Consider the following 26,708-nt stretch of genomic DNA (forward strand, 5'->3'; position numbering starts at 1 on the left):
CATATGCAAAATGAACAAATTCATTTTCTTGGCAGGAAGTTACTATACTGACTAAAGATGATCTCACATGAAAGACTACTGATGGTATCTTTTCAGTAATACTCTAACTTAACATATCACTTATCCAATTTAAATATTTTAAAGACTACTATTCTGTTATTTTTATTTTTTTTTTTTTACTTGTTAGGCTAATCTGTGCTTTAACATGAACTAAATGCAAAATTCTTGAAGGCAGAATAAAAATGTAACATTTATGTTAATGGGAAGGAAGTACAGGGGAATGATTTATTTATTTCTTTTTTCATTTGTAGAAATTCTAATCTTTAACGCCCAGTCTCTTTGAAGACGGTGAAATTAGGCTGCTCATAGAATAAAAAATAATGAGTCTGTATCTCCTGAGTTTGACTCAAATCTGAAAATAGTTCTTATGTGAGACTTAAGTAGTGTACCAGCCCTGCTCTGGCTCACTGCACAGGCTCGAGTACTGTCAAATTGCCTAGTTCCAGTAGGACATTTTACTTTCAGATGTGCTTAACCTAGAATACCATATTTTTTTCCATTACTGGTCCACCCTCTTTCCTTCTTGAAGAGTTTATTGTAACTATTTATGTAAAAACAAGTTCTTGCAGTCAGCCCTACAGAGAAATAGATCTGTGTATTCGTGACATCCACTTTTACTGTTGGACTTTATTGATGCCTCCAGGACTTTTAACTTTAAGAAGCAGGGAGCTGAAATGTCAAGTATTTTATTCCTGTAATGTTCCATTTATGTCACGGTATTTTTGTGTCATTTCATACCAAGTTCTTCTGAGAATTCAAGTCAACACCCAAAGACAGATTCATCAAGGAAGAAGTCAAAAATAGATCCTACCACAAATCACTGCTTATTAGCTATAAGGATGTCTAATATCATCTGCATAAATAAGCCAGTCTTCAATAATTTATACAGTATTAGTCGAATGCACTAACCAACACATTTTCCGGTCTTGCAGAAATGCATCACATACTGCCTATAGTGGCTCCATCAGTAGCATCTCTACAGTAAGAAATCCAAGATACTCGTTCACTGAAATATGACAAAAAGAAGCTCTGGTAATAATAACCTGCATAATAAAAAAACTCTTAAGACCTATAGTTGCTGATTGTCTTTTAAATACAAAGACCCCTAAAATTTCTTACAATGCAGTCACCATTTAATTTTATTTTTAAACAAAATACTGCATCTATCTGGGAGGACAATGATACAAAATACAATTCTCCCATTAAGAAGGATCATTCAGCTCAGAAGATGCTGTTCCAAGCTTAAAACCTAAGTGAAGATTTAGATGGAAAAACATTTTTAAAAACTGATTTATAAATCTGTATTCAGAAGACTGGGTGGGGTGAAGCTTATAATGGAAAATTGCAGCAATCTTAACATTAGGAATGTGAAATGTCTGGTCTTAATAAACCAAATTTTCAGGCATCGTGAGTTGTTTGGAAGGACGATAGCAACTTGCTAACAACTCACCCTTGCTGAAATGGCAAACTGAACAGTCCCAGTGTTCCAGACTCTGCAGCAATTAGTCACACATCTGTAAAATAGCTGATGTCAAAGATTCCTCCTAAAAGAAACTTCAAGGTGAAGGTAGACAAGGGAAAGCAGAGTGGGAAGAAGATAACCATCATTCATGGGTTTTGCTCTTTCATGCAAAAAGAATGAACTCTCATTTCTGTAATTACATGCTATTTTTAAAATATACCTTTCTACACTTCAAGCTGATTTGCCTGGAGGAACGAATGACTGACAAAGTTAACAGTTCATTATGTAATCACTGTATTAGGAAGGAAAAAAAAAAAAAAAAGTACCTAAGAATCAAGAATAACTCCCGAGGTCCCCTTATTCAGCTGTGAGGTACAAAAGGAGATTTGCATTTTGAAACTTTGGTGTCCCATTTGTCCCATTAAGTCTCGGGGTGTGCTATCGCACCAGAACCAGGCACGTACACGAAAGCAGTAAACTCCCTGGTTTCGCCCGGTCTGACAGAAACCATTTCCATCGCTTCCCTCCCACCTCCAGCTCGCAGCGAGCTGCTGAAAGCAGCGAGACCCTGCGAGGATGCGGAAGAAAGGCCTGACATCTGAACAAGGCACAAGGCGCTGCCTCTCAGGCAGACAGCAGGGAAGTTCCTTCAGCCCTGTTTGATCTGCTTCGCTGGCGTGGCTGCAGAAAGCCGGGTTTTCATTAGGTAAGGGGGAAAAAAAAAAACAAAAACACAACAACGTTGAGATGCTGCCCGCTAAGCGAGGTTACAAATGCACCGTAACACAAAGAGCAAAGAGAAAATATATGGTGTAATACAGAAAGGCCTAATACTTGTCAGTGGAAAAAAAGTATAAATGACTATTTTAATTAATTTCCTAATGTAAAACACAGCTGTAGTAATGTTGGCAAATATCACCTGCCTGTTTTAAGTTTGTTAAATGAAATCATGCTCTTTAATTGGGTCTTAATGTACAAAAGTATGTTTTATTTACTTTTTATTACAATATCAGCATTTTAACTTTCAGTTTGCTTGTGCAAAAGCTTTATAAATTACTTGAATCACTTAAATCCGAATACTATAATCTGCAGTTACAATGTACCAGTTTGAGTTTCAACAATTAAATGCCTTTTTTGTGGACTCCCGCTGCTATGTGAACTAGCTGTAGGCTATTAAAATAATGAGTCCGGACTGAGTCATCTGATCTCGGGCTCGGTGCAAAGCCTGAGGAAAAGGACTTAGCCCACAATTCCTACTCTGTTTACCAGACTGCGACCAGACCGCTGGCAGCCGCGCCGCCGCTCCCTCCCCCTCACGCCGCCCCAAAGGCGGTCTCACAGAGCCCTCTGCAGGCCGCCCCGGCCCCAAGCCACAGGCCCACCTGCTAAGGGACGGGCCCCAAAGAGCCCAGAGCACCCCAAGATGCAGGGCTGGCACCGACCAGGCTGCCCCTGCCGAGCTGGGGTGGCTGGGGAGCTGTGGGGAGGATTTTGGAGGTGCTCCGCACAGCGCCTGCCTGATGCCAGGGGGTGGGAGGGAAGGGGGCTGGTGGCCCCAGCCATGTGGTGGTGTTCTCCATGACCTCCTTCATGTTGTACATCGGTTCAGAAACATCACCAGCAGTGCCTATTCGCGACAGGAATGGTGAAACTGCCGACCCTGTCACGCACTGACATGCAATTTCCCCACCACACCGTGTGTCTGCCTACCAAATCCCCACAGCACGTGCACATTACTACGTTGCCTGAAGCAGTGTCTGCCTACCTCGGCTCAAACGCCCAGCTGGTACCCAGGGGGTGCTGGTGTAATTTTCCTGTATTATTTTTAAGTTGGTTTGTGTGCCAAGAACTGTACTTTATCCACTTCCTTGATCTTTGCAGTTTGTGCTTTACGTAATCTTACAGCATCAAAGATAAAGGGAGAGCTTTCTCTAACTAATCTCCATAGCTCTTTCGGTAGATTTACCATCATCATTTCCACTTACTACTCTTCTGGAAAAGAAAAGAGCTCTACAGGTACAGTTGTTCCTTTACACCCCCGTTAGGTTTACACGTATTACCAATCCATACCTGCAATTCTGGCTCTCCAAGTGACACGTGTGCCCTATGCGTCATTCCACCACTCCTCCTCACATAAGGTCCTTTTAATTCCTGCCCTCTCCAAACCACACTGCTGCTCTGCTTCGAGTCATCAGCCCTCATTAAAAATCGATTTCCCCAATTTAGGTAGCACTGTATTTTCGGCTTCTTCATGTGTATTTATAAATACACACATACAAATACGTACATGTATGCACATATACACTATTGCATGCATATTTAATAGATAGAAATGAAATATATGTACACTCACTATGCATCTATGTATATTCTTTTTGCATTTTAATAGCCTAGTGAAATCACTGCTTTCAAGTGTCAAAGTAATCAAATAAGGAAGTTTAAAAAAAAAAACAAAAAAAAAAAAAACGCGGCCAAGATAAAACAGCTTGTGGAGTGCTCTTACTCACAGTGTGCAGATAATGAGATTCAGCACACACAACAAAGTTACCAACCTGTATGACTCCAAGTCTGCCAGTGTTTCTCTAAGGTAAGTCCTGATGAAAGAATCAATGTGGAGAGGAGAACCATGGCAGTTATATAAAGAAGGAAAATGATCTAACCTCTATAGATGCACAAATATATTTATTTTTAAACTTGGTTTAAACTCTAGAGACAATTTGAAACACTAGAGACAACACAGTGAAAACATCTGAAAAGTTCACAAACCAGAAAGTAAGCAAAGAGAAACTTTGCTATTAGTCAACTTTTGAACCATAGTAACTTGTGATCAGGTCTGATGTGATTTTTGAATTTCTGATGTTGTCTATTCTGAAACACATTACCAGACAAGCACAACACTTCCCTGCATCCATTTCTGCTTCCAGAAATACTGTCAAGCAGAGGGAACATGCCATGGCAAATTCAGAAACACCCTCAAACCACCACTACACCAGCACCACCAGTGTTCAGTCAGTGCTCAAGACACTATCCGACTGCAATTCCTATTTCATTGTGCCTACCTGCAAATAGCAGGCATAATAAAATGCCTCACATTCAAATTACTGCTCATCCTGCATAGATTCTAAAACCCACCAACAAGCTCTGTGTAAATATCAGCTGTGTTTAATAGCTGACCTGGCTGACTACAGGGACTTGAAACTTTCCTCTGGCCCTGTCAACTAGCACAGTGGTTCCACAGCGTATGCTTAGTGGTAACTTGATGGTCTACAAAATTATATTAACCAGTTGTTCATTAGAAACCAGAGGGCAAGATTTGGTGCATTATGGTCTGGGAAAAATATTGAGGGTTGGCTCTGGTCTGCTGAACTCCTACACTGGAGAATTGCTGTGCTGGTGGAAAGGCGCAGGTCCAGGCCTTGCTGCCACTTCTGCCCCAAGCATCACAGACACATCCATGAGGGCATTTCTCACTCACATGCTTGCTCCACATCAAGCCCAGGCCAAGTGGCCCTTCGGCCAGGGAGCAGCACGGGAGGGGCAGGCTGCCAGCATCAGCGACATCAAGGAGGTAGAGAGAGTTAAAAAGCAGACAATGAAATAACTTCTTGTTGCTTTCTTCTCACAACAGTTTCCACAAAATTTACTTTGCATATTATTAGGACACTACTGCCTTTGGAGAGGGAAGGACTCCCCCCCCCTAATGTTTTAGATACTCATTTTTTAAACTTAATTTTGTTACAGGCTAAAAACCTGTTAAGCCCTACACACACACACTCTGTCCACTTTCCAGTCTCATTTGCTGTATTCTTATTGCATAAACTACCCCAAAAATGCTAAGAAACAGATGAGCTGCATGAACTTTTCATTTCCTAAAACCTGTGTCAAGCACCAGAGCAGTCATTTTACAATTTACAATTTGCCCTTGGAAACAACCTATGGACTGCTGTCACTGCAAGCCAGTGCCAGCTGATTCTAAGGCTTTTTATTTACAGATGAACTACTACATAAATCTGCATGCTTTTAGGATGGTGCACCAACACAAAACACTTTTCATCTTGCAAATTGTTAAGCAAGAGCTTTTAATCCTCAAGCATAGTCCCTGGATTTAATCCAAGTCCTCAGGTGCTCCTAAGAGTAACTTCTTAAAATTTCTTTCAAATTTTATAAATTTATCAAGAATAATAATAATGATGATGATGATATAAAATTTACAGGCTGTTCTATTCATAAGCTTTAAAGCAAACCTCAGATCACAGTTCAGAATGACTAAAAGATAATTACAATCCATCTTTCCCAAGTAGAGAGGGACAAAGAAACTTTGTTGCTTTGAACATTTCAAAGGTGGCAAAAGGAATTTTGTTTAACACCTACAAATGCAAAGGTTGTGTGATGAAGCGTCTTCCCATAATCATTAGCTTTTTCCTTCCATGCTAACATCCTTTTTTTTTTTTTTTTTTTTTTTTTACTGTCCAAGCCAATTTTATGAACAGTTTTCATTCACAGAAACCAATTTCTACTTGAATTGCCACTTCTTTATAAGAAACTCACAGCATGACTAAACAATATAGGAACAGTGCGTTTTCCAACGAATTTTATTCAAGAATTTTTAAAGCCACTGGGATTTTCTAGATTGCTTGGATATGCTTACCCCTTGACGCAAATCCCTTTCTATAAAGGGAAGAGCTCTGAAACTGCCTTTGTAGTATTTTCCTACATAAGTTGTGAAGTGAATGCTCACTTATAATCAATTATAATAGTTAAATTCCTCACTATCTCATAATAAATAGTATCTATTGTGCTACATAATTGAGAGGAACAAATAAAATCCTCTATGCAGGGTTCACACCCCTCCCCACAAAAAGTCTCATAAAGGTCTGAATTTTTAAAAAACAAAATGTAAATTTAAGAAAGATATGAATTTTAATGACAACGATGAAAATGAGAGTAATAAAATATACTAATTTAAATGTTAAAAGCATCTTAAATTGATTTTGGTATTGTCCAAAAGCACTGGATGTCCCATGCAACCTAAGAGGTTCGGTTCAGGGAATTTTTCAATAGCTGCAGAATAATTATTGCAAAGCTTAACTTAATCCTACTTTGATAACTCTAAATGATATTTTCAGATGAAATACATTGGAATGGAGTTGGAACATACTGCTCAACTGGAAAATTCTTTACGCTAGGAGAGTCAGAAGACTTAAGTAGATGCAGTATTTTTACTTGCTTTTGCTGGAAATTGTTGTAAAGCATTGTAGTTCACCAACTACAGTAAAAATGAGAAGTAAAAATTGAGAAATATGTATTTGCAGTAAAAACTGTGACACTTCGCACTGAACTTCACCAGCAGCGTCCCCCCCAAAGTTAACTTCTTCCCTCTTCAGCAATAATAAACTTGACAGCGATGCAGGCTGGCCTATTTTCAGTGGCAACATAGCAGCAACATGCTGGAGCAGCTCAGCACCATTTTTATCCTCATCTCCCACTGACATCGGAGTAATTGAAAACACTTGCCCGAGGTGCTCAGCAACTCGCAGAATCTAACACAAACACAAGCGAGCCTCAGCGCTGCTAGAGGCCTTCATGCAGAGGAGCAAAACCATCGGGGTCACCGCAGCGCTTGACTGGGAGCCAAGGTAAGTAGAATAAAATGGGAGTGCTACCATAAAAGGGCTCAGTACCATGGGTGTTAACATTCTTGTCAGCAGCAATTCAAAACAGCAGGGACAAACTTTGCAGGACAAGACGCCGCGAAGGTGGATTGAAATGAGCAGAACTGGGCTGAGGAAGGGTGGAGAGGAAAGTCAGGAGTGGTGCAGCTGGGTGCACCGCTGGCAACAGCCCCACAGTGACAGGAATGGAGAAGGGTTAAAGCTCAGCAATAATAAACAAATAGGAAAAATGAGACTCTCATTCCAAACTACTGGCCTCGTGTAAGTGTCCTGAAATCTCAAGGTAAGGCACTGCCCAGCTCTCCAGCTAAGGACGGCACTGGCTGTGTCCGCATGCAGTGAGCTCAGCGAGGAAACTCTTCCAGACCAACACCCTCAGCTCTCCCAGCTGGAGGGGAGCATCGCCCTCGCTTGGTCTGCTCTGACAGCGCACGACTGGAGAAGCACTTTAGCACACCACATGCCTCGGCGTACCAGACTGCCAAGAGAACAGGAGCTGAGTAAGAGCTGGCATGGTTTATGGGATTAAAGTCCCAGCAATGCTTACAGACTGCTCCCCCATCCTCCCCAAAGCATTGCTGCTTAACTCTTATGGACCAAAGAGCAGTTTCAACAACACCGATGCTTTCCTCGTGCAGAATATGGGAGAGGACAGGTGATGAGGATTAAGAGAAAATAAAATTTGCATGTCTTCAGCATAGCTGAGGAAAACCACACCGCAGTGTCATGATTTAATGGCAGAAACATGAACAGGAAAAGCATAAAATTCAAAGCAAACTCTGAGGGAGCAGAAAAAGAACCAAAAACCCTGAACACCAACCCTCCCATCCACCAGCCCACACAACTGGTGTAGGAGTGGAGGAGGGAAGCTGCTCAGTGTAATATTGGCAGTGATGAACAGACGAGAGCTAATGGAAGAAACAGAGCTAGCAGTTCAATCACCGATGACATCAGGCTATCAAAAACAATCTGGTCACTATCACATTAAAAATCTATAAAGCAAACAAAACAAAAATAGAGATGAGAACAGAGAGCTTAAGACTCACTTTAGCAATGGACTAATGATTGTCATTATTAGTTCATAACACTCTGAAAAACAATGTATGCAAGCTAAAAATTATTACCCATATTAACCGATTTACTATCAAAAATGCTGCCTCTCTGCCAAGATCTGGTGCTAAACCAGATAGAGATGCTCTGCTGATTTCCTTTCCAAGAGCTGATGCAGTGGTTGACTTGTCTTCCTAAGCCTTTGGCTATCCCAGCAAGCTAGAAATTGGAAAGTAATTCTTCATAGTTTTTAGCCACTAAAGAAAGAGCCTTCACCAGAGCACGCAAGCACCACAACATTTTAGAGGCAGCATTTTAAATAACTCTTAATTTTTCAAAGAATAACTTTGTAATTCATTCACTGGGCATTATAAACATACATAAAGGTCCATACATTTAAATAAGCAAAGGGATAACATGATCTAATGGATGGGAGCTGGAAACATTCTGACTTTGAATAAAAATAAAAATTTAAAAAAAATCTAATTAGTTGTGAGGAAAAAAAAGTTTGTCATTTGGCTTCAAACCATTATTGGATGCTTTTCTAAAACGTATGCTCTATTTCAAGGCACACTGTACAAAATTTGGTCTATACTCACTCATGCAGCAAACTTACTTCATGAAACTCCTTTGCGGAAGCAGAGAGGAAACTCCCTTGCTTGTGTCATGCCTCAGGTAAGGATCCCTCCTGTACTATCAAATGCTTTGTAAATTCTGATACACAATCTTAATCACAGCTCTTAATTGGGAATGTCTCTCTAGAGCCATTCAGGAAATGAGAGCAGGAAACAACCATTATGTGGCAGGAACCTCCGTAGATCAAACACAAACCAAGTTCATCTTTCCAAGTCCCTACCAACTCATCTCCATGCAATATGGATAAACCTACTAATCTACCGAGTCCACTGTACTTCAATTTGCCAGGGAAATTGCACAGAACAAGTAAGATAAGAAGGCCAAACTGAACCTCTGAAATCATTTTTTGCATACTGTACAAATAAGACAAGCAGCAAGTATCACTGCTGTTAGTGCCTACAGAGCGTTGGCTTCTAACCTGTGTGTTGCCTGAATATGAATATGACATTGAATATGAGGCTGCATGTAAAAAGGTGGCCACAAGTTTAACAACATAAATTTCCAAGAGCCCACATTTCCATGTGAGCACCCATCTGCTCTCAGATTCTTAGAAAAAAGTGCAATTATTCAGAGAAAATAAGGAAAGACCACACCACCAAGAGAAATCTGTAGTGCTGTCCTGGGAGAGCTGTGGTTGGGTTGCCTCATGTCAAAGCTCCTGCTGCACACTGACATGAATCTATTTCCTCCCCCATTCCCCGAACCATAACAAATATCTTCTGCCTTTCTGATGGTGAAGTAGGAAGGGACCAAAACTCATTTGCAAATTCAGGATTACTAAGAATGACACCTTCTTCTGGTAGTCACAATGTAAATACCCCAGAGCATGGATTTTCTACTTACACATTTAGGTTTGCTAGGGCCTATTGACAATACTGATACAACTTATACATATGCAAAATAAATGACCACATTTTTGCACTTTGGGCAAATTTTGGAGAGATTCCTCAAACACAAAAGACATGCAGTAAGAATTTTAACTCCAAAATGCAAAATTACAGACTAGAAAAGATGTGTAACATCAACACTGCAGTTCTCTTCCCATGACAGCTCTCTACTGTCATCATAAACTTAATTCCACAGGTAAACAAAAGAGATGTTTTGATGTACAAACCTAGCCTTTTAAAAATCAGGACCTGGTCTTGAAGGATTAGTTGTTTCTGTGTTGTTGTTTGCTTTTGTTTCTGAAACAAAAAATACCAAGAAAATCAGCAGGAAGAAAGAACCATAAAGATTTAATTCTTGACACGTCTCATTTATTTCCACTTTGGAATAAAGCACTTTCAAGTATTCTGGCTATTTTACCAGTGTTGTTCTTGGTTTTGCAATTCTTAGTCAAGGAAACGAACATCACTAAGAAACTAGTAACTACATGTGGGAATAAACAGCTGAATCAGAACGTACTTTTCCCATTCCTCTATCATCATCGTCCAGGAACTGACGAAAGAGCCCACAACTGGTTTCTCTGTTGGGATAATCATCACCTCTGGGTTCACAAGATACTATCTCAGTGTCATCTTTTCAAAACGAAAAAACATTAAATAATTAAAACCAGGACACGTAGGACTCTGATGAGAGAAGAAAAAAAAAAAAAAAAAAAAGGATGAGAACTAGTTGGAAATTTTGGTATAAAGGTTAAGTCAAATTTGGGAAGTTCTGAGTTTTTCCTCACATATAGTAGTGGAACGGGGCCTTACAGCGTAGAGAGAAGCCAGCTCAGAGAAAGCAGCAGCTAACTTCATGTCCTCTGGAGGAAATCTCTCTCTACTGGTGTTTGAAACCAAGCTAGTTTCTATTTTATTTGCTTGCAGGAGTTACTGCAATGCAAGAAAGCATTCAAATCTCTCTTTCCTACCTGTTGCACCTAAGACTGGCTGCAGCTCAGCTGGGGCAACGCACTCCATCTGTCCTGTAGGCACAGAGTTGGAGAAGGGCAATCGCACCCTAAAATAAGCAACCCCAACCAACCTCTGGGATGACTTGCCCACTCTTTCAATCTTTGTTTTTCAGCAATAACCCATTCAGTTGAGTTTTTGAGTGTGGCTACTAGCCCCTACATACACCTATGGGCTTTTGTAATGCTTTTGTAAAGGCAAGCATTTTCCTCAAGTTTATTTATATAGTTCTAGGTTTCCTCCGGCTCTTCAGTACTTCTTATCTAGAAACCCATTACTGTTCACATGCTTCCGAAAGCCAAGATGACAAAGCCTACACCGAACAACTCATCACCTCCAATGACAACAAACACGCAGCCCATGTAACGAGCTCTTTCAGGAAATTGCTTGGCCTCCAAAGTCAGGACTTGCCTTGTACAAACAGATTCTGAAAAGTTATCTGTTTTAATGCAAGGTCATAATAGAATCTGAAAAGAATCATTTGCTCTCTTCCTAACGTTAATGGGATTATTTATATATTTAACAGTTAAATAGCATTTCTTCAGGTCTTTCCTAAGTTTAAGGCTATCTGTTTTCACTTAAGCAACAGTCTTCTGCCAAATTTTTTTGGTACATTTGCAACTGCTGAACAATGAAGTGAAAATGTAATTGCTAACGTGGCTTAAGTCTAGAATACACACACGATTAATAATATTTTATTTAGGTTTAGCCACATTTTACTCAACCTTTATAGAAATCTTGAATCATGGCATATTAATGATTTTTATTAGATTTCACAAGTTGTAGAAGGTGTCTTTTATCAAGTTAATTCCAAATTTATTGCTGACAATCTTTTGCAATTTACACTCTAATGAGAAATAAAACCTAATTGTAACAGGGGCTGCTCTTGCTACCTTTTAGCCTAATCCAATGCGGCGGATTTTATTTGGCCCTTAAGTATTGAGCTTCCCATCTAGAACTCCTCAGCTATTCACACGCAAAAGACCACACTAACAACGGATTTCGGTAAAGAATGCAAGGGGACCTCTTGTTCTGCTTTTGCCCTTTCAGGGCTTGATTATTCTCATATGTTATAAATTGCATCTGGAACTAGGCAGTGGTATACGCATTTTCAGGTCCCAAGTTCCCTCTCCACTTGCTCACGTGGTCCTCCACTTACCTAAAAGCATGGCAGGGCTCCCCCCACTGCCCAGGCAGCAGGGCTGGCTGAACTGAAGCCAATTAATATAAATAGATAAATAAAGGACGTATTTGTCTTTAAAGATTCCCATGCCTCTTCTAGGGAAACCGAGGAGAAGCCGCTCTACAGGACAAGTCACACATTCCTCAAGTAAACTCCCTGATCCAGTTCACATGGGAAAGCAACAAAGGAAAGGTAAGATCAGAGCCTCAGGCTGTCTCTGTTCTCCCCATTTTCATTTCTCAAGAGCTTGAAAACCATCTTACAACCGTGTATCGATCCTCCCCTCCAGCTCTCAGATAACTCTACACAGCCTTTGTGTAATTTCAGGGGAAATCTGAAAACCAGCAGACCTAACCAAGTTACTTTGCTAGTTTTACTGCTTCTTCATTTTTCAGTGTCTCTACTGCCAGCCAAGGCTTCATGATAACCGGCATTCTGCTTCACAAAAGAGATAGAAGCTTGCAAAAAGTCACTCAAGAAGAGCTGAAAACAGGGCACAGATTTCCGCATCCGCATTGCTTTTCAGGAAGCAAATTGCAGAAATATATGCCTATTACCCTCTAGCACTTACTCTAGCACTGTAACTCTCTCTCTATAAGGTTACATACAGAGATTTGCAATCTTACTAATGCCTCCCAGCTGACAGACCTGCTATTTTTTTTTTTTTCATAATGAAACAGCCAAAAATATTTAAATCCCTACCACCGCCAGGTCCCAGACCCCCCAGTCGCTGCAGGAGCAGTGTCACTGTGATGTGGGGCTGTTCCCTCAGAAAGGATCAGGCCCCAAGAAATCTCCCCCTGGTGAGAATGACATCCAATATCTGATGGTCGCCAGGAACTCTACCCTACTGTCAGCTCATCTTCCATCAGGAACAGAAGACAGGCGTCTACATCACGAGCAGTACCTCACTGTGATGTGGAAATATATCATGAGCAACGTCAACCAACTGTAGTAAGTCTTCTGTTAGCATCCTGCTTTACTGCAGCTTGGTCTCTGTATTTCAGGTAGTGGCATTAAAACCACGGAGCACTTCTCTGCAATGTAACTGGCATTCTAAATATTAGGAAATTTGGTTTGCTTGCATGCAGTTCAAATCTAACCCTGAATTTATCTTTTCTGAAAACTCAACCTAACTGTCAAGATGCCTTGAACCCAAGTAAGAGATAACATCTCTGAGACAACTAAGGGGCTTTTTCTTGGATGTTTCCACCTATTTCAGACTAGTTCATCTCAGTGAAAACTAGTCCTTACAAAAAAAAAAAACAAACAACCAAAACCAAAGTTGCCATCTAACACCTGCTGGCAAACCTATTTGGATGTTCCAAGGGTCTTTTATCCAATTCCCAAAGTCCCTACTTGGCATCATGGTTTGCACTATAGGCTCTAAGGTCTCAGGGCAAGAAATGTCTTTTAATACAGATTTTACCCCCAAGTACAATGCTCCTAAATCCTAAAGAAGTGCTCTAACGGGAGTCAATAAAGAGAGAAAAAAAGAGAAAGTGAGGGGAGGAAAAAGGGCTCAGTATTATGCTATCAATATTAAATGTCAGGAGTCAATAAATCTATAATTACTGAACATGGGTTGGAGAGAAAGATAGACTTTTTTTTTTTTTAATAACAGTAACAAAACAACAGTACGAACCCCAAATATCTTTTTTTACAAAATATGAACAAGGAGAAACACACACATGAACAACTCATTTGGGAGAACAAACTTCACACAGTCACAAGGACTCTTCGTAGGTTTTGATCTTCTGGGAAAAAAGGGGAGGGGAATAAAGAGAAGCAAGAACCAGATGACTGCCAAAGATGCATCACCTTCTTGCTAAATCTACCCACCTCTTTGTCTTGCTTGGGTCCAGGTAGGAATACTCAACTGCTTTTTACTTGAGGATGGTGAAACACAGGCACAGAAATACTGATGCTATAGTAAACACAGTGTAAATATTAAAAAATCAAGAACTTCAGCGATACAACATGTGATTTTAATGGCTTTAAGAAGGCCTAAAAATGCCCGGACCCTCCTGCTGCCCCTTTGGAGGTGCTGGTTTCACAATGTTGGAGCTGGCGCAACGCCCCGCTGCTGCCCGGGCACGGCGCGCGGCTCCACCTTGCTCCCACCCCAACCTGCCCGTTCTCACCACCGCTCCTTCCTCCTTCCCAGCAGCAGTGTTTGCGCACTTGTGGGCAAGCTGGAACACGGCCCTGGATCCGAGTGAAAACCAACCCCAGCAAAACCGCATCGGATGCGCGCAGGCAGCACCCGAAGGGAGCGGGCAGCCCAGGCGGGGAGAGGCAATCATCCCCTTCTGCGGCACCACCAGCCCGCGCCAAATGGAAGTGATGACAGCCTCAGACTGACTTGCCTCATCACGGACTCTCTCCAACTATTCCCCAAATAAATTTTGTGCATGACAAGCCTTTCCATTGCCTGTTCCCATACCCTGATCCAGGCATGGGGCTGGAAGGATACCATGGGAACAATTTCTAAGATACGCTGGAGAAAAAAGAAAGGGCTTCCACTGTGCAAAAGCCTAGAAGCTGTTTGTCACCACGTCATTCCCAAATTGTGAGTCCACTACCCATCCAGCTTAAATTAAAAAGTTATGTAAAGAACAGAACCCACGAAGCTGGATTTCCTATGGACAAGCAAACCACTTCCTTCAACTTCCTACTGCAATAAACACCAGCTCCTTCTGTGTCTTCTGCCACTCACCCCCCTTCAGCTTCATTTTCCTCCACAGGACCCATTTCACAGGCTTCCCTCCACATTCAGGTCCACCCTCTCTTGCTGTGTTTAAAGCTGGTTCAACCTCAGCTGGAACCTCAGACAAATCTCTGTATGTTCTCTGTAGCCCACTGACTTTAGATAGCTCCAGAAGCAGCCTTGTTTTCTGAAAATAGCAATATTCTCTGAAAGTCAGGCCTTTGCAAAAAGGCACCTAGAGTTGGCTTCTCCAAACCGCTAGTCACTTCGAAATCCTCATGCAGAATCCTGACTGCTGGTCTTGAGCCCAAAACCCCCACCCGCCCCAGCCGGTACCCCAGGAAGCCTTCTGAGGCTGGGCTGGGCTTTGCGCTGCAGCCCGAGCTTGGCTCCCCTCCCAGCTGCGTGCAGCAAGCTGTGCAGATAGCGCAGCGTGCAGCTTCCAGCCCACGGCGGGGAGAGAAAGCTTAAAGCTGGGCTGCTTTCACACGGGGAACTCGAGAGAGACCCGGCTGTAAGGCACGGAAGAGGTGGTCAGACCCCTGCCATTTACTACCTTCTGTGCTGGAGCAAAATCCCACCATCTACACTGGGAAGTCCAGCTGGGATCTTTCTTTGAAGAAGCTGACCTTGCGTGGCCTCGCAGCCCAGAGCTATGCAGGATGCTGAGCCCTCGATCAGGGCACGTGTGCTGCTCGCTCCTCAGAAACATGCAGCTGACGGGTTGCAAAGACAGAGACACGGGGGCTCGCAGAGGATGCTGTGCCTCAGCCACACCGCACCGTACGTCACACGTGCAGAAGCAGCTTTGCCTCGTTAAGCTTTTGAGGTGTATCAGAAGGGTAATTAAGCAGCCAAACCCAGTAATTAACTTTAATGATATGTAGTTATAGAATCCTTGTATTGGCTAGATAATGTAACAGCGATTAAAAAGGAAAAAAAGGAAAAAAAATACACAACACCTTTCCTAACGATTTGTTATTTAAAAAGATGTTTCCAGCAGAAAAAAATATATATCACTCTAACACTTTAATACATACTGTCCAACATACAATCTCAAGGGCAAATATTTTAACAGAATATTTAAGATACTTGCTTAAGAAATCTGGGTCTTTGATATTAAATTTATGACCAGTCATTGCTTGACAATTGGAATTAATATGCTGGGTGATTTTCTGACTTGCTCTTCCAAGAGACATTATTATTTGTAGTCTGCCAGTACAACACATAAATTATGAGCCATGTTCACCTGTAATAGACTGAAATGAAACTTCAAAATTGACATTTATGAAGAAAAATGAAAAAGTCCTTTTCCATCAGGAGAATGGGCGCAGCCCACAATCTGCAGCAGACTCAGAGCAGAAGAAAGTTAAGTTCTGTATTTTGAAATACCTGCCTGCCAAAAACAATTACATACTTAGAAATAGATTACTCTTTAGACCCAAGATCTCATAAACTGGGCAATGTCATGCATGATCAAGGAGACTTTTATGTAGATGGTAATTTTTTTCTTGCATACTGAACACCAGCATGCAGTCATTTTTCACTCCTTTATGAGATCTTTCTTGATGCACTGCTATGCATGACTATAAAATTACCTCCCTGCAATAGAGCATAAACTATTCATAAGACAATCCCCTAAAACATAACAGGTTTCATCTTTTTTTAAAAAGAAAAAAAAATCAAGATAATCTTCTCTTCCCATTACACTGCTATCCCAAAATTCAGTTTTTTAATCATGTGAAATTTCAAACCAAAATGCATAAGGACAAAAGCAGAAAAGCAGAAGCTGTTTACACCAACCACACACCAACTATATGCTTGGATGATCCAGATATGAAAGGCATTGTATGGAAAAACATGCCCGAACATCTCCCAGATATTAATTTGCACATTTGAAACAGTCAAAGACTCTTTCAAAGCTGCTGATCATTAAATCTGAAAAAAAATAAAATAATAATAATGTATGTACAGGCTACGTAAATGAAGAATATGTAATACGTACTTGCCAAGTAAAAGTGTGGATTTTTTTTGTTGATATTCCTTTTTTTTTTTTTTTCTAACCAAATGAAATGTCTGAAGTAAGTGCTGTGAATCAGTATTACTGAAGAAGTTCAGGTATGTCAAGCATCCCCAGATTACAGTAACTTCTGATGGAACCACAATGGCAATTTTGCAAAATCAGATAAGGCCCTTATAAGGCACAAATCAGGAGGAAAAAAAGTATCAGTAGAAAATATTTATGTTGACCAAGCCTAAAAGAACCTAGAGGAGGCAACTGGTGCTCAAAGGTTACCTCTGCAGAAGATGGATGCTAGTGCAGGAAATGCTCTGGAGCCCAGGTGTCACAGGTGTCACACGGGGAAGGACAGTGGCACCCGAGCCAGGCATATTAAGGCAAATCCTATGGAAAGATGCTCTTTAAAATAAAGAGGGAACCTACCTACAGGGCTCACCAAGAGAGCTGTATGAATCAGCAGGAGTTCTCATCTTGATCAGAAGTGAAGATATACCTTAGTCACTATGTGCACCAGTACGTGTAATGTAACAGTTCTCAACTTCTTACCAAAAAAAACCACCAAACAACGCTCCAAATCTGATAGATAAAAGTTTAAACCACAAGCCCAGACTGGTAAGACCAGAGTGAAACTAAACCAAATTCCATCCCTTTTCGTAATTTAGCCTAAATTAAGTGAAAGCATCAAAATTTAGCCTCAACTTTTGTGTCAATATTTTGGTTTGTTCACACAGGAAAATCTAATTTTAATACTTGCAAGTTTTAAACTAATCAGAACACTTAAACAATTTCAGTTTGGAAAATATGAGGCATACAGAGTTCCAGGGAACAACCCTGCAGGGCTTCATTATTATTTTTTACTTTATATTTTTTATTTTTATTTTTATGTGTTATGCAACCAGCTTTGCCTCAATCACTTATGTCAGAGTTCAGAGTACCAGAGCCTGGTTTAAGATTATCTGTCGCTAGTAGCCCTCTCTGTCTATACATTATCCCTTCCCTCCCTCCTCATATGCACAGGACATAGGAACAGAGCAAAAACAACCACTTTGTAGGGAGGTCTGGGCTAACTATGGGCTGAACCTACAGCATCATTCCTTGCTAGCCCACAGTCTTGGGGTTACATTCGTTGTCCAGCTTGCAGAGACTAAAATAGCAGCGACAAAACCCCTGAAGTTACAGATGCCAACAGAATTACTGTAAATACAGGGGAAGGAAAAGTCTGACCAAACGGTCTCAGATTAACAAATACATCTGCAGCTTACCCCTATTGATAGCAGTGTTGGTATTCTAACGATATAATTATTTTTGCCTGGTTTTAAAAGATTTAGTCTTTGAATTAGTACAGTCGATGCATTCAGCCTACAAAAACACGTCTGTCCAGATTGAGGATATTTTTTTTGCACACTTGTGGACAAGATGTTGGCTTCATTTTACAACCAACATCTTGTCCACATCAGGGGAGCGTTCTCACACAGACATGCATACCATGTGGGCTACCTGCTGAGTTTTGGCAAGCTTGGCAGACTGCAGAACATAAAGGGTAGGCAGTTGTAGTGGAAAAAACCTTCATGGGAATTTTTTTTATGTTGTGAAAAAAAAGAAAAAGGAAAAAAAAAAAGCAAACTGTTTCCCAATGAACCACACTGTGAGCTGGCATAAGGAAGATAAGGGCAGGAAATTGGATGTAAAACTTGTGCATAGGTCCTTTAACAGAGGAGGCACTCTGTGAGTTGCCAATGTGACATACACATTTCTGTTCTAAAATTCAGCCACTTTTTTCTTTTTAATTAGCCATATGGAAAGTTGAAAGACTTGTGAACTTACAGCATCAATCCCACATGTTGAGCTTAATTTCTGAGAGGTTTTACTCAATCTTGTGTCTTTAATTTGTTTTTATACTCACAGATATACACCGTTAGGCAAAACAACACACGTGGAACAAGATACTCCTTATGCTCGGAACGTGGGTCGGTATTACTTCCTTCTTATATAAAGGTGCTAAAGTGTTTCCAATTAAGAAACGAAATTCACCTACAAGTGGTTACGTTTTAGTGTTCCACCTTGGTAAATTTTACAAATATCAGCGTAGCCAACTATTCTTAATTTCCTAGCATGATCTAAAAAGCAAAGCAGAATAAAAATGACTGAAGCTTTAAAAACAGCAGCAGCTGAAAGCAAAAAAATGCAACAGCACCACCTAAGGTCCAGCTAAAACAGTGCAAAAAGTCATCCAAGATGTTACGGATTCCTTATTCGTATTTATACAGCTGTAACACGCGTTATAAAATTTTAACACAGCATTTCTTCATCGCTGGAGTATTGGCTAACCAACTCCCGATACATATTTTCTCACATTCAGATTTCCATGCAGCTCACAGTACCGTATGAATCAAAGGGCGGGGGTTCAACGCTGAATACATTTATACTCCTGTTTTTTCCACTCTGTAATTAAGTGATATTGTATTTCAAGCACAGCAAGGACAAGAGCATTTTTAGAAGTGTCTGAAGCAGTCGTGACAAACTATCTAGCCTAATTGTAGCTGGTGAAGTTTCGGAGCACACAAGTGTACGCAGATGCAGACTTTGTTTTCTAACCTAGCTGAAGTGTCAAGGTCACTAAAACTTCACCTCAGATAGTTGTTCTCCTCTCTGCTCGTTTACTCTCCACATAGCACTTAAAAGCAAAGCTGTTCCCTCCCAGACTTTGATCGCCTCTAAACGAGATCTAACCTTCCCTTACACGACTGTTTTCCCCGCAACCTGCTGCCCCACGCCCTGTCCCAAATGAGTCTCCATGTCCACTGCGACAGCTCTGACCTTACCTTACTTCCCCTGCAAACCCTTCCAGCGTATCTGACCCTCTGGCTTGTACTTATACACCAACTGCTGTACTGCAGGGTGACTGAATGGTGCTCTGAAATACAATGAAATCTGTTCCTACCGGGGAGCACAAACGTGCTCAAGTCACTTTTGATTTTATTCCCCCATTATTTTATAAGGAATTAATTTGTCATAACATATGGTATCAAGTAAGTTTAAGACTTCATCAATTCATCAGCGTGAGACCACTACAGAAGACAGACAAATGTTATCTCTTCCTCTGACCCACCAACATCCTTTTTCTTTCCTTGTTTGTAAATTAACAAGGCACTCCCAAAACCAAGCAACCTTTTTGACAAACCCGCCTGTAAGTGCTGTAACAGATTTCAGGGAGTTCCCCTAACATAGGAGCGATATTAGAAATAGATCATCACACGGCAGAAAGGGAGGTCGATACCACATCTTCTGCCAATACTGCCACAGGTTACGTGCGCTCCTCAGCTCGTCAGCTGCGAAGTCTCACATTGTCAAAAACAGGGCTTTCAGAGATGTGTGCGTGCTGAAAGCAAAGGCACTGAGGGCATTTGTCTACACCTCTAGCAGGGTGGGTGTGCTTAAGGCACCCCCGCGTGAGTTGGGGGCCACACGGAGCAGGGTGAGCTGCGGGAAGGAGGGGAGAGGACTCCACAAAGAGACACCCAAGAGGCAGACCTTTGGGTCAGCCAAGCCCGACCTAATTTGCTCTCTTCACTGCCCAGGCACTCGGCCCCCCGCCCTGCTGCCCCCCTCTTCTTACCTGCCAGAGGCACCCCAAGGAAGCAGCAGGCAGCGGGCTTGCAGGCGCGGAGCTGCCAGGGAGTGGCCTCCTCCTCCTTCCTATTTTATTCCAGGCACGACTCCAGCCACTGTCCCTTGTACTTGGACTATGAAAGGAACTATTTGAAACCGAATTCCTAAATAATGCCCTCTGAGCAGATGTGATTCCCAACCTGCTTGCAAACACAGCTCGTTCACTGTGTAGATTTGAACTCACACCTCCCCAGGAGTTGTTTACATTATTAACACAAAATTAACAATACATTAACAATGTTCATCTGAAAACTCGACCCCGGCCTGGGGCAGGGTAGGTTGCTGGGCCCATAAAAGCTTGCAGCCTGTATCTATGTTTTAGTGGTCTTCGGCACCCGCAGACCGATGGCAATAGCAGCAAACTGTTCACGTGCTGCAGCCAACATTGTGCTCGGCTCTCCTGCCTGGCCTCAGCCTCGGCTTTAATATCCTGTGGCCCGAGCAAGAGCCTCACACACAGCGTGGTGTTCCCACAAGGCAAGGGCTGAATGCTACACCGATATACCCGGCTGCTCCCCGTTGTTTAAGTGGGGCAGCAAGTCACTTCGTTACCTAGAAAATAATCTTAAAATAGTGTTCGGGGAATGTCATTCTGGCAGTCGTACAAGTAACACAACGCTGCCTGCAATGAGATATTTCGAAGGATTACAGGCTAAAGGAGGTAGAGGAGAAGAGCCGGTGCCACAGAAGTTTTATTTCAAGTGCCTGCTGTGAGGGAGGCTTGCATGATGGTAGAGACACTTGGATGCTTTATGCTCCACAAACGAGTTACTTGTTATTGATGCACCTACCAAAACGCCTCGTTGCTTTCATTGCTTCAAGAGGAAACATTTCCTACCTATGCTTTACAGAGGCAACACCGAGGAACTCCTCATCCCTGATCCAAAGGCTGTGTTCTCACACAGCGACATCGACCTCCCTTTCTCTCTCCTAAGAAAAAAGCAGAGACCATCTCGTGACAAAACTGTCCTGCATGCCCACGCAAAAGAGAATAATATATGCTCAAAGATTATTCAGACTTTTAACAACTGAAAATCATCTACTTACTTTCTAGAACCAAAAATTACTTCAACATATTTTATATTCCCCATGGTTACCCTTAAAATGTATGTTATCAAATCTTAGGAATACATTTATTATTATTATTTTTTTTTAAATTTCAGTACTTCATTCTTTCAATTTCACCCCAAAGAATTCCACAGTAATTATTGCTCTCTTTAAACACATAATTAGTGGAGGGCTATCGTTATAAAGGCCCCCAAGCCCTGTTTCCACCACAGTAATGAGTTAGCCACGAACGCTGCTGACCAAGAAGTGGAAACATCAGCCACTCTGCATGAAATATTCAGTGCCACAAATCAAACCAAAAAGGACTCTAAAATGCAAGTGTGTTAATCTCAAAACACACACCCATCATCTAAATGTGGCAGCTAAAGCTGCTTTCTATTGCTGAAGAGGCACGAGAGGCCTAACTGGGAAAAGCAGGCTCCCTGGGTAGCTCCTGCATTTCAGCAGCTCTTGAAATGCCTTTCGGATGCAGCACCCATGGATTAATTGGTCATCTTTGCACTAGCTTTTCTCACAAAAGCATAGGTGCTGATGTTCTCATCTGATTTTGCACCCTTCGGAAGCCCTAGGTGCATGTGTGCTGTGCGAAACGTGGTGGTTTGCAAATGGCTTTCAAAAGCGTTTCTGGATGTCGCCTATTTTAATAAATGGGTTTCTTTAATTAAATGAGAGTGCCATAAACTGTCCATGTGTGAACCACAAACAAGAGCTGTGTTAAATTAAAAGCACAGTATCGTACTAATGCTAACAAATTAGGTCTGCCTCCAGGATGGAGGATTTTTTTCCTTTAAAGTGTCAAATAATTACGGTGGTGATAGGAACGGAACAGTTGTGCTAAATCACCTTTTCAAAATTAATATTTCTTTGCAATCAATTAGGAATTAAATTTAAGACTTAAACAGATACGGAGGACAGACGCTCCTGCACAGCATTCCCTTCTTTCATAAATAAGCTTATTTTAGAGGCATGATCTTCCTGCCAATATTACATGAAATTAGCATGGTAAATATTGAAATAAAATGTTTCTTAAGTACTACTTGGCCTAATTTTTTTGCAGGCTGCACTTAATCTTTATTCTTCCATAATCAGTATTTATTGTGTGACCCTGACAGCTTGCTACTGCTGTGATAAATTATCTGACTCAAGTCAGATTAAAAATGCAACCCTGAATCCTAATTATCTCAGCAGATCCGCTTAGTAATAGCATTTCTTGTCAATTATGGAATCACAGCATGGGTGTCAATTGCAACGAGCGCGCGGGGCCGTCTCAAAGGCAGGCTTCCCATGATGCTTTCTTATCTGCCATATGTAAATCTTGGGTTCTTTGTACCTTTGCTGACCTTTTATTAGCAAACTGACAAAATGATAAAGCTAGTCATGGCAAAACTCCCACCACTAGACAATTATCCGCTGCAGCTCCAGTCAGTGGGAGATCAACAAGACATAGTTAATTGTGATGCATTTTATTGACTTCCCCTGCTAATGGACCCTACAGGTCATCCAAACTGGTAGGGCTGGGCATTTATTTCACATCAGAAGGGGACAGCAATGCAATTTTGACCCATGTGAGGAGAGGTTCTTCCATCCTTTGTTCTTCCTCTTCAGTATGACCCCATCATCTGTTTTTAAAAAGACGTGTGAAATCGTTTATAGATATATAAAAGTAGAAGTGCTAGCAAAGACTGATCGGCTTCAAGATTTTACAAAGCTGAGATACTGTATGCAGAAGAACACCAGTTAGATCAAAACCACACTGAACTCCCTGCTCCCACTGCCACCCTCCAGGTGAGGATTCAGACCCCAGCACACCTCTGGCAACATTTTGAGGCAGGCAAAAGTATGCCAGCAAGTACCAGAAACATGAAAATCAAACAACCAAACAACCATAACCAAATGTTCTGCACATTTAAGGCTAGCACTTACAGTAAAGAGAGAAAAGTTCAGAACTGCTCAGCACAGTTCAACCTTCCTGCTCCCTCAGAGCTGTTCAGGGACGCCTATAGCAGAGGATCCTGCAAGAAGCTTACAGCACACCCCCAGATGTTGCACTGGAGATTGAAAATTGGAAAAGTCTGCTCCAATTTTGGCACTAGTCATTCCACTCCAGCTACCTTCTGGCTGCCTGCAGTTGATAAAAGCATCAGGCTCTGCAGAATGCAATATCAGTCAAAGCCCTGTCATTTACGAAGCTGATGCATATTTGCTTTGTAATATCATTTATTTCTGAGAGCACAAGTTGGCACAAAAATCACTTAGATTTTTCCCAATTGCACGGAATGAGATTTTTGGAGAGTGCACGCCGAGCTACATCTCCTACAGTGCTGTTACCAAGGATATGGTTGTTTAAACAGGGCGAGAACTGAACTGTGATGATGTGTTGTATTTGGGGGAGATATTCTTGAATAACTCCGACAACCGGCACTCCCATGTCATCAGCTCCTGCAAAAGAGCTGTGTGCAGCAGGAAGAAGGCAAAAAGAAGGGGAAAAAATGTTTCCGTTCAACAAACATCTTGTTCAGCCAATTCCCCAAACGCATTTGCTACTCTTAAGTGGGTAAAATTCATGTCTTCTTGAAGAAAGGGCAAGACTGATGAATTCTTCAGACTGATCCCAAAGTAAATGAGAAAGGTAAAACCACAATGTCATTTCTTACCATAAACAGAAGCAAAGAAAAACGAAGCTTATAGGAAGATAGGAAACCTGTGAAGCACATGAGGAGAAAAATAAAGCCAAGAAGTGGGCACTGAATACTTTAGCTAAGATTTGGGCTTAAGAAAAAACCCTGACACACACACAAAAAAGCCTTTTGTGACATTTTGTGATGGTCACTGTGCCCACGGTAGTTCTGATTAATGCAGCTCTATTCTCTGCTTGGATCGTTCTTTTCTTCTTCAGTTTTAAGCACGCAAGGCACAGTAACAGCACCCTGCAGGATTAAAGACCATTCCAGACCGACAACCAAGATTCATACTTGCGAAGCAAAACTAAAATAGCGCCCAGTCTTGCACACAAGTTTGCAGGCTAAGTTCCTCGCTCAGTTAAATGATTCCAAATGCTGAGAAACCAGCCTATCTCACTACAAATGAAAAACTTGTGAAGATTGTGTCAGTTTATAAATCAAGAAGATGGAACGGATTCAAATGTCTATATCAAGTTGCATAACATTCTTCCAATAACATAGCCTCTGAAACAGTCCCGCAGCAGAGAGGAATATTTGGTTCAGCCGCGATGGTTCTCTGAAATGAAGCAAGGAGATTGCAATCCCAGCTGTAAATGAAATGAAATGAATCCCCAAACTTTGAAAAAAAATTAAAAAAATATATATATATAAAGCTTTGAAAGAAGATATTTCAGTGCTGCGTTATTTCTTCCCTCATCAGTGAGCTCAGTGCAATGACCCGATCTTTGTGCCAATAGTTTGTCAAATTAGTACAGCAAATATTGAAATCAAATGTTTCACAAGTTCTACATGGCCTGGTTTTCTTTCAGGCTGCACTTAACCTTTAGTGATCACCCTTTCTAAGCATTCTTTGTTTCTCTGCGAAGAAAATGTTCTTGATTGCTCTTTAACCATTGTCTAAAAGCCCCCTCTGCTGAGCTGCTAGGTGCTTCAGAGGTGTGCAGCCGTAACCATCGTCCTTCAAACAGATGAAGCTGAATACCAAGGGGAAGATTTCACACCATTTTGCCCTGACATAAAACCACGATTTCTCTTTGTTCTTTGGAAGCTGAACTAGTTGCTGTGACGATACAGTAGAGTTTCTATATCCTCCAGTAGAGCTGACCCAAAAATATTAGATAGCACCAAACCATTCAAAGAAGAAATACGAAAGTCGTGTAACCAGGTATCTTTCACACTCCTGTTGAAAACACATCAATCTGGAAGTTTCACACCCACGATCAGACTAAGCATACTACACCGTTCCCTTTTCTCTTTTGCTTACACGCATTCAAAAGAAATAATGAGAATGCTCTTGATTCACATCGACACGTAGCAAACAGCAGACTTTGTGCAACAAGCTGTAGCTGTATTAATTAAGATACTTTTATTGTCAGGCTACGTTCAAATCAGGTTCCAATTTGTATTCTTTAAATATGAGATTACTGCAACCATGTTTGGCGTCTAGAAGCGCTGATCTCTCCAGAAAATACCATGCTGTTCGTCTCACTGCTCGACTTATTTTTATATACATTATAATGCACACACCCAACATGGTTTGTATTCCACGTAACGCAGCTCAGCCAGTGAAATCTACAGCGCAGGCTCTGTAGGAAGGTTTCTCCATCTAGACTTCAAACCTATTAGCCCAGCTCCACTGGCTCTCTAATACTGCATCTGTGGTCTTCCACCAGACACGGGGAAGGGAGGGGGATTCCTCGGCTGCAGAAGGGGAAACTAAAAGAGCCAGTGCTGAAGGAAGGCAGTCCTTTGCTGGTTTACTGCTTCCTTTCCCCTCGGTAGCACAGTGCATGTATAAAAGTTTGCCTTTGACCTGACTCCTCCCATGCTGCTGTAGACCACACACCCTTGCCTGCAGCCGGCGGTTCACTCGTGCTTCTGCAGATGGATGGAGGGGCTACACACAGACACACACAAGATTTTACAGCAAAATAACGTATCTGTGAAGTTCACTGCCTGGGAGAACACATGGCCCTTAATCCTTCATGATTTTTTAAACCATTAGTGATGTACGCATCAGAATCCTTAGTGGTTTTATCTGTAATGGAAATAAATTTCATGGAAGATGTAAGCTCACCAGGTTACCCGAGCTGTTCTTACAACACAGCCCTCAGAGAGGCACCAACCTAAGAAAAACCCTCAAAGAAGTTCAGGTTGGTTGGCAACCGAAAATCTGATGCCCGAGTGCCCAGTTTCTGGTGCTTACCAGCAAGCCACATACAACAGACATCTTGTCATCTACCCCTGCCTGAGCTTCCATCTTTTTTATTTCTTCACTTTTAACTTTTCTCTAGATGTTTATATATAGTTACGTACAGCATTTTGAAGATCATTGCTGTCAGCAAGATCTCAGAAAATACAAAGACCTGATGACGGAAGAGCAGCATTTTAACACTGCAAAAGACACCCTTCCCCTTTTAAACAAAATAGTGAACTGATCGCAGCCCCGCAGCAGCAATCTCCTGTGCTCAAACGCAGCCTTTAGAGCTGCTAAATAACAGGGCATCATCTCAAGAGTGACAGGAGGCTATCGAATTTCTCCCGCTGATCCCTTATAAAGTCACAGCTTTCCTTTTGCAATGTTCTGCTGTCTGCAGGATTT

The 26,708-nt window shown here is 41.6% G+C and overlaps 1 protein-coding gene across 1 annotated transcript in view; it reads right to left on the reverse strand.

Annotated features, from left to right (window-relative positions):
* Positions 1 to 26,708, reverse strand: part of JAZF1 (JAZF zinc finger 1) — a 183,741-nt gene that overhangs the window by 37,344 nt on the left and 119,689 nt on the right. The gene's annotated exons all lie outside the window — the stretch shown is intronic.

Source organism: Aythya fuligula, chromosome 2, assembly GCF_009819795.1.
Source record: "Aythya fuligula isolate bAytFul2 chromosome 2, bAytFul2.pri, whole genome shotgun sequence".
Classification (NCBI taxonomy): domain Eukaryota; kingdom Metazoa; phylum Chordata; class Aves; order Anseriformes; family Anatidae; genus Aythya; species Aythya fuligula.